At 42.6% G+C, this 7,310-nt stretch overlaps 1 pseudogene; it reads left to right on the top strand.

The window, feature by feature from the left end:
- The first annotated feature begins 4,779 nt into the window (after positions 1-4,779).
- LOC138147492 (heterogeneous nuclear ribonucleoprotein D-like pseudogene) lies at positions 4,780-6,068 on the top strand (annotated as a pseudogene).
- The last annotated feature ends 1,242 nt before the right edge of the window (positions 6,069-7,310 follow it).

Genomic DNA, 7,310 nt, shown 5'->3' with positions numbered 1-7,310 from the left:
TGTTTTTCCCTTTTTTGTTTGCTTACTATAAACTCCAGCAAGTTTATAGAACAAGATCCCAATGAAGATTAAACTTCTCCATCAGTCTGTGGAATCTCATCCTGGAAGGTCACTTCCACTTCACACCTCTGAAACACCCTCTATGTCCTCCTCTCCCCCCACTCTGTTAGGATGGTTCTTCCCAGAGGCTACATTTAAGGAGGGCACCCAGGCCGGCCAGCCCGCCCTTCATTTCCCCGCCAGCCTGTCCTTCTCTGAACTTTTTCATCTTACCCCAGCACCTGACATCTTCTCCTTATCTCCTCCCAGTTTTTCAATTTCCTTTTATGTGTTGTCCTACCCTACTAGGATGTAGGCTCTTTGAGGGCAGGGATTGTCTTTCTTTTTGCTTGTATTTGTATTTTGAATGCTTATCTCTGTGCCTGATACATAGTAATAATATTATTAATAAATAAAAACATGAATAAATGCTGTTTGACTGACTAAACTCTGTATGTCACTCAGAGGACCTTGGTGAGGTGGATAGAAAGATGACCTTGGATTCCAGAAGATCTCAATCCTAGTATCTGCTTCTGCCATATATTGATTGCAGTGACCCTAAGCAAGTCACTTAACCCCTTAGTAATTTAGGCGACTTTGTAAGAGGATAGGTTATAGGCCAGGTGCTGATCTGCATGGATAGAGGGGGTATTCCATCGGTAGAGGGATATTCTGAGCAGGAGTCTCCTTTACTAATGAAATCAGAGACCCAGTACCAGAGTAAGAAATAGAGACAGAGAGATGGAGAGAGAAAGAGAAACAGAGACACAAATGAAGAGGCAAAGAGATAGAGACAAAGAGAAAGACACATATAAAAATGCCTTCTAATCTCTCAAATGTTGTGCACCTACTTACACTTTGATGGACTGATTCTCTTGTTGCCCACTTCAAATTTTCTCTCTTCAAAACTTGAAATTCAATGCAATTGCTGACATTTATATTACACTTTATGGTTTGCAGTGTTGTCCTAACATCTGTATGAAGTAGATGGTACAAGTCACATAATTATCTCATTTTACAGATGCAGAAGCTGAGGGCCAGAGAAGCCAAGAGATGTGCCCGAGGTCCCTTGGCCAATAAGTGGTTAAGGATTTAGCAGACAGATGTAATCAGCAGGTGTTGCTATGGAGAAGCTTTAGAAAATTGAGAACCTTCCTCTCTTCTGGAAGTAGTCAAGGCTAATTCCTGCCATGGCTTTCTCTCTGTCCCACTCAGCTCTCAACTTCAACTCTCTCTCCCTATCCCCTGAATCTGAGGTAGAACAATTTTAAAACCTCCCACTGAAGCAAAAAATTCTGCCTTCTGTTTCCAAGGGCACAGTAGTTCCCAGATCTGTAAGGTCTACAGATCCCAAGGTTCTTCCGTGCCTTTATTTACTCCAGCCCATAAGGCAGCCAGTTAAGGACCTGTTCGAACAGATTACTTGCACCAGTCTTCTGAATCTCAATCTAAATCCACTGATGTTGTTTTCTGCTATAGCACATTGCCCAAAGGAACTGTATGCAAAGTGCTTAAGAGTCCATTGGTGGTGGGAAAATTAATAGGCTACATGAAAAGGGAAGGACTTCATAAGACTCTGTATTTAGAACTGGAAGATCATTTAATTCATTCCCCCCTCATTATATACATGAGGAAATTGAGGCCCAGAGAAATTAATGACTTACCCAAGGTCACGAAAGTAATAGATAACAAAGCTGGGATTTAAATCTATGTCTTTCAAATTCTCCATTATACTCTTCTGTGTATGTGTGTGTGTGTGTGTGTGTGTGTGTGTGTGTGTGTGTGTGTGTGTGTGTGTGTGTACACAGTCAGTTATAAACAAATGGTCCTGGAGTGGAGAGAGTAAGGAGAAAACTAAGTTCAAAATCCAGTTACCTTAATTATCTTTATCTCTTGCCAAGTCAATTTCCTTCTTTGATCCTAGGTTTCCTCATCTGTACATAATGGACACTGGCCAGTTAAGGACTAAGTAGTGAAAGCATGCACAGGGGACCTAGGTGGATGTTTGATTAGCCTCATTCTGAAAATGTGTGAAGATGCGAATGGAGGTGCCCAGCAATCCACTTCAGAGCAAGCACAGGTATTCTCTATTTCCTATCTGCTTACTTTGAGGTGAAGAAAAGGCAAATTGGTCTCTTCTGTTGGCTGCTGAGCCAGAACTGAGGCTACATACAAAAGCGTCCAATGACTACATTTTTTCTCTTTCTTTCCTGCTGGCCACAAAGTGTAAAAATTACTCTCTGAGTTCTAGAGAGTCAGTGGGAAGGTCGCCTTCCCCCTTATCAAGCCAGCCATTGAGAGCATGATGCCTGGGCAAACCTGTATCTTTCATGGAGGCCACCTCTTGTTAGTTCCTTCTTTCCTTTGACACAGAGCCTGGTGAGATCTAGAAAGATCCAAGAACTGGAATCCATACCAGAGTTAGTCAGCAGTCAATCCCAATGAGGAATGATCTTTGAGATCCAACCCAGCAATAGATCAATGGAAGTCAAAGTGTCACGTCCTATGACCAGAGAACAACTTGTTTTTTTCTTAATTAATCTTTTATTTATCTTTAGTTTTCAACATTCATTTCCACAAGATTTTGAGTTACAGATTTTTCTCCCCATCTTTCCCCTACCCCCCACTCCCAGATAGTGACCCTACTGACTACCCCTTCCACCAATCTGCTCTCTCATATCCTCCCCCATCCCCTCCCCAACTTTCTAGTAGGGCAAGCTGGATTTCTATACCCCAGTGCCTATATATCTTATTTCTCAGTTGCATGTAAAAAACAATTTTTTAAACATTTGTTTCTAAACTTTGATTTCCAGATTATTTCCCTTCTTCCTTCCTCACCACCCCCACCCCCAACTGGGAAGACAAGCAATTCAATATAGGTTGTACATGTGTAGTTACACAAAATGTTTCCATAGTAGTTATATTGTGAAAGACTAAGTATATTACACTCCATCCTATCCCACCCCCCACTTATTCTGTTTTCTACTTTAACCCTGTCTGTTTTCAAAAGTGTGTGCTTCTAACTACTCTCCCCCCAAATTTGCCCTCCGTTCTATCATCCCCTATCTTTTCCCTTCCCCCTACTTTCCTGTAGGGTAAGATGCCCAAGTGAATGTGTATGTTATTCCCACCTTAAGCCAAATTCAATGAGAGTAAGGTTGATCCATTCCCTTTCACCTTTCTGCTCTCCCCCTCCATTGTAACAGTTTTTTCTTTCCTCTTTTATATGAGATGATTTACCCTAATCTATCTCTCCCTTTCTTCTCCTCCCATTATATTCCTCTTTCACCTCTTAATTTTATTTTTTCTAAATATCATCCCTTCCTATTCAACTGATCCTGTGCCCTCTGTCTATATATACAAGTACACACATATACACACATATGTATTTATATATACACACACCCTCCTATACATACAAATATATGTACGTATACATATATACACATATATATTCCTTTCAACTATCCTGACATTGAGAAAAGTCTTAAGAGTTATAAATATCATCTTTCCATGTAGAAATGTAAGCAGAGCATCTTTAATAAGTTCCTTATGATTCCTCTTTCCTGTTTACCTTTTCATGCTTCTCTTGATTCTTGTATCTGAAAGTCAGATTTTCTGTTTAGCTTTGGGTTTTTTCATCAAGAATGCTTGAAAGTCCTCTATTTCACTGAATGACCATATTTTATCCTGAAATATTATATTCAGTTTTGCTGGGTAGGTGATTCTTGACTTTAATTCCAGCTCCTTTGACCTCTGGAATATCATATTTCAAGCCTTGCAATCAAAATAATCTTCTCTTCTTTCCTTATGCTTCTACTGCCCCCTTATTTTTATTCAATGCCCCCTAATTGCACCCAAGGCTACTACTGCCCCTCTGTATTATCCCAGTGCCCACCAGGGGGCGGTGTTGCCCACTTCAGGAACCTATGCCTTCTACCAATGAGCATCTGCTCTGCAACTTCTCACCTTAAAGAGTTGACTAGGGCAGTAAGAAATTAAGTAAACTGCCGGAAGTCAGTCAGCCATTATGTGTCGGGTGCAGAGCTTACACCCAGGTGCCTCTGACACCCTGCCTAGCTCTCTGGTCATTAAGTCACCCTGCCTCTCTCATTATCTCTTAGGATTTGGAATCACCTCATAAGTCAAATAGGTCCCTATGAACTGTAAGAGCCCCTTTCTTAAATCAGCTCTTTATCAAGTAGTTAACTCCCGTTGGCTTTATGTGGCCCCTACAAGTTTCCCACTTGGTTACTGAAAATAGATTTTGTTCTTTTTCTTCTTAATGGAATATCAAGTGCCACTTATTTAGGTTCTTATCACTAGCAATATAAGAGCTTTTATCTCTTGCTATATGTCATGCTAGCAAGGTAATTCCCTTCCTTTTTAGAACCAAAATTTTAAAGTTTATCCCCAAATATCTTATTAAAAATAAACATGAAGTAAGCTGAAAATTCGTTTTTGTTGGCAGCTCCCTTATGCTCCAGTGTTCTTCAAAACTTTATGTAGTAAAAGGTTTAAACTTTTTAGTGAGTCATAATTAATGTTTGTATCAAGGACAAAGAGTTAGAGCTCTTATAGATCTACTGAAGGGTGAAAGAATTAGCTGACCCATCTGGGCAGGAGGCCTAGAGCCAAAGGAAAGAAGCTCTGTGGGCCAACCCCAACTCCTGTCTGAAGATCCTGGAGACAAAGTCAGGGTTTCATGGTTCCCATTAACAATCAGTATGACTCCTCTTCCGCCGCCATTTTAAATCGGGCTCCATCCAACGCGCCGCCGCTGCGACTGCCTCTCCGCGCCGCCTGCCCCCGACCGACAGCCCCGCCGCCATGGAGGAGGTGAACAAGTACAGCAACATGGAGGAGTTCGCCGAGGGCCCCAAGATCAACGCCAGCAAGAAGCAGCAGGACGACGGTAAGATGTTTATCGGAGGGCTGAGCTGGGACACGAGCAAGAAAGACCTGACCGAGTGCCTGTCCCGCGTCGGAGAGGTGGTGGACTGCACGATCAAGACGGCCCCGGCCACGGGCCGATCGCCGCGCTCTTCAAAGACGCGGCCAGTGTGGACAAGGTGCTGGAGCTCAAGGAGCACAAGCTGGACGGCAGGTTGTTAGACCCGAAGCGGGCCAAGGCGCTGAAGGGCAAGGAGCCGCCCAAGAAGGTGTTCGTGGGCGGCCTGAGCCCAGACACGTGGGAGGAGCAGATCCAGGAGGACTTCGGGGCGTTGGGAGAGATCGAGAACATCGAGCTTCCCACGGACACGAAGACTAACGAGAGAAGAGGATTCTGTTTTATCACATACACAGACGAGGAGCCAGTAAAGAAATTGTTAGAGAATAGATATCACCAGATCGGTTCTGGGAAGTGTGAAATCAAAGTTGCCCAGCCCAAAGAGGTATACAGGCAGCAGCAGCAGCAACAGAAAGGAGGGAGGGGCGCTGCGGCCGGCGGCCGAGGTGGGACTAGGGGTCGTGGCCGAGGTCAGGGCCAAAACTGGAACCAAGGATGTAATACCTATTATGATCAAGGATATGGAAATTACTATAGTGCCTATGGTGGCGATCAAAACTATAGTAGCTATGGCGGATATGATTATACTGGGTGTAACTATGGGAACTATGGATATGGACAGGGATATGCAGACTACAGTGGTCAACAAAGCACGTATGGCAAAGCATCCCGAGGGGGTGGTAATCACCCAAACAATTACCAGCCATATTAAAGGAGGACATGGAGAAAACAGGTGTTGATGCTACAGCAGTCTATCTTGCAGGATGACGACATTGAATGGAGAGTGGTCTTCTATTGATCTAAGATGACTATTTTGTAAAAGACTTTTAGTGTACATGACACAACTGTGTCCAATTGTATATAGCGGCCGATTTAGTTTTCTTGTTTTTGCTTTTGTCCTTTGCCATCTGTGTTATGACAAAATGTGGATTTGTGCTTATACACATTTTATTTGTATAATTTCATGTTAATTGATTCTCAAAAATAAATTACTTGTGATTGTTAAAAAAAAAAACAATCAGTTTGACTTAAGGCAAGGCATTCCCTTCAGCAGCAAGGTGGCACATTGGACAGAGTGCTGAGGCTAGAATCACGAAGACTCATCCTCCTGAGTTCAAATCTGGCCTCAGACACTTACTAGCTGTGTGACCCTGGGACAGTCACTTTACCATGTTTGCCTCAGTTCCTCATGTGTAAAATGAGCTGGAGAAGTAAATGGCAAACCAGTCCAGTATCTTTGCCAAGAGAACCCCAAGGGGTCAGGAAGAGCTGGACATGAAGGAACAACAGAAGGACTGAATGACAAATGGCATTCCCTTATGTGGGAGTGCATGCAGAAAGAAATGAAAAGATAGCCTCATATAGAACTCAGATACCCTCACATTCAAGGAGCAGATGATAAGAAGCAATCAAAAGGGAGAGAAAATAGAAGAACCAGGAGAATTTAGTGTGATGGAAACCAAGAGAGGAAATGATAGCCAAGAATACCAGAGGTTCTCAGTGTCATCTGACACTGAGAGATAGGAGAGGAGAAAATGCAGTGAATTTGGTAAAATCATTAGTGTAGTGAAACATTCCCTCTGGGTTACCTCCCTTTGCATGTTAGCACCTCTCTCCTCCACCACCTCATCTGCAGCTGGGCCTGCTTTATTCAGCTCAGGTTAATGGGAATCTGTTGTGTAAGGCAGAACCAAACCACAATGGCCAGGTATAAAGGCCAATCATTCCATTTTGCCAGAGTGGCATGTTTTGAATAGTCTTTTTTTAGATATGAGGTATACAAAGCATATTTATTCTTTGTGGTTGAGACTATATTTACGTTCTCCTTGTCAGTCAAATCTTAAAATATCTCTAACTCACCACATTCTCCACTGGGCCACTACTAACTTTGCTTTCTTGTGTTATTTCCTTAACAGGAGATGACAGCACAAAAGATAACTTTCTCTCTCTCTTTTAAAGAACATTAATCACAGCAAGAAATTACATTTACTCCATGCAAATAGAATCATTCGTAACTTGTTGCCTGCTGCCAAAGGTGTGATTATCTTAGCTAATGGAAATATACTGGTATTGCTCAGAGACTCTCCATTTCCTGTGTATGACTTTCTGATAGATAGGATGTGGTTCCTGCCATCCTTATGCGCTCTGTGAATGTACTGAGGAGGGTAAAACTTTATATAGGACCTAAGGGAACACCCTACAACTCATAGAATGCTCCCCCAGCTAAAAGCCACCCAGGATTAAAGGTACCCTGTAAGTC

The sequence above is a fragment of the Petaurus breviceps genome, unplaced genomic scaffold (assembly GCF_028583685.1).
Source record: "Petaurus breviceps papuanus isolate PSGF00001 unplaced genomic scaffold, PetGlider_PUasm1.0 90792, whole genome shotgun sequence".
NCBI classification, from domain to species: Eukaryota; Metazoa; Chordata; class Mammalia; order Diprotodontia; family Petauridae; genus Petaurus; species Petaurus breviceps.
Note: the sequence above shows the minus strand (reverse complement) of the source record. Positions and strands in the feature narration are given on the sequence as shown.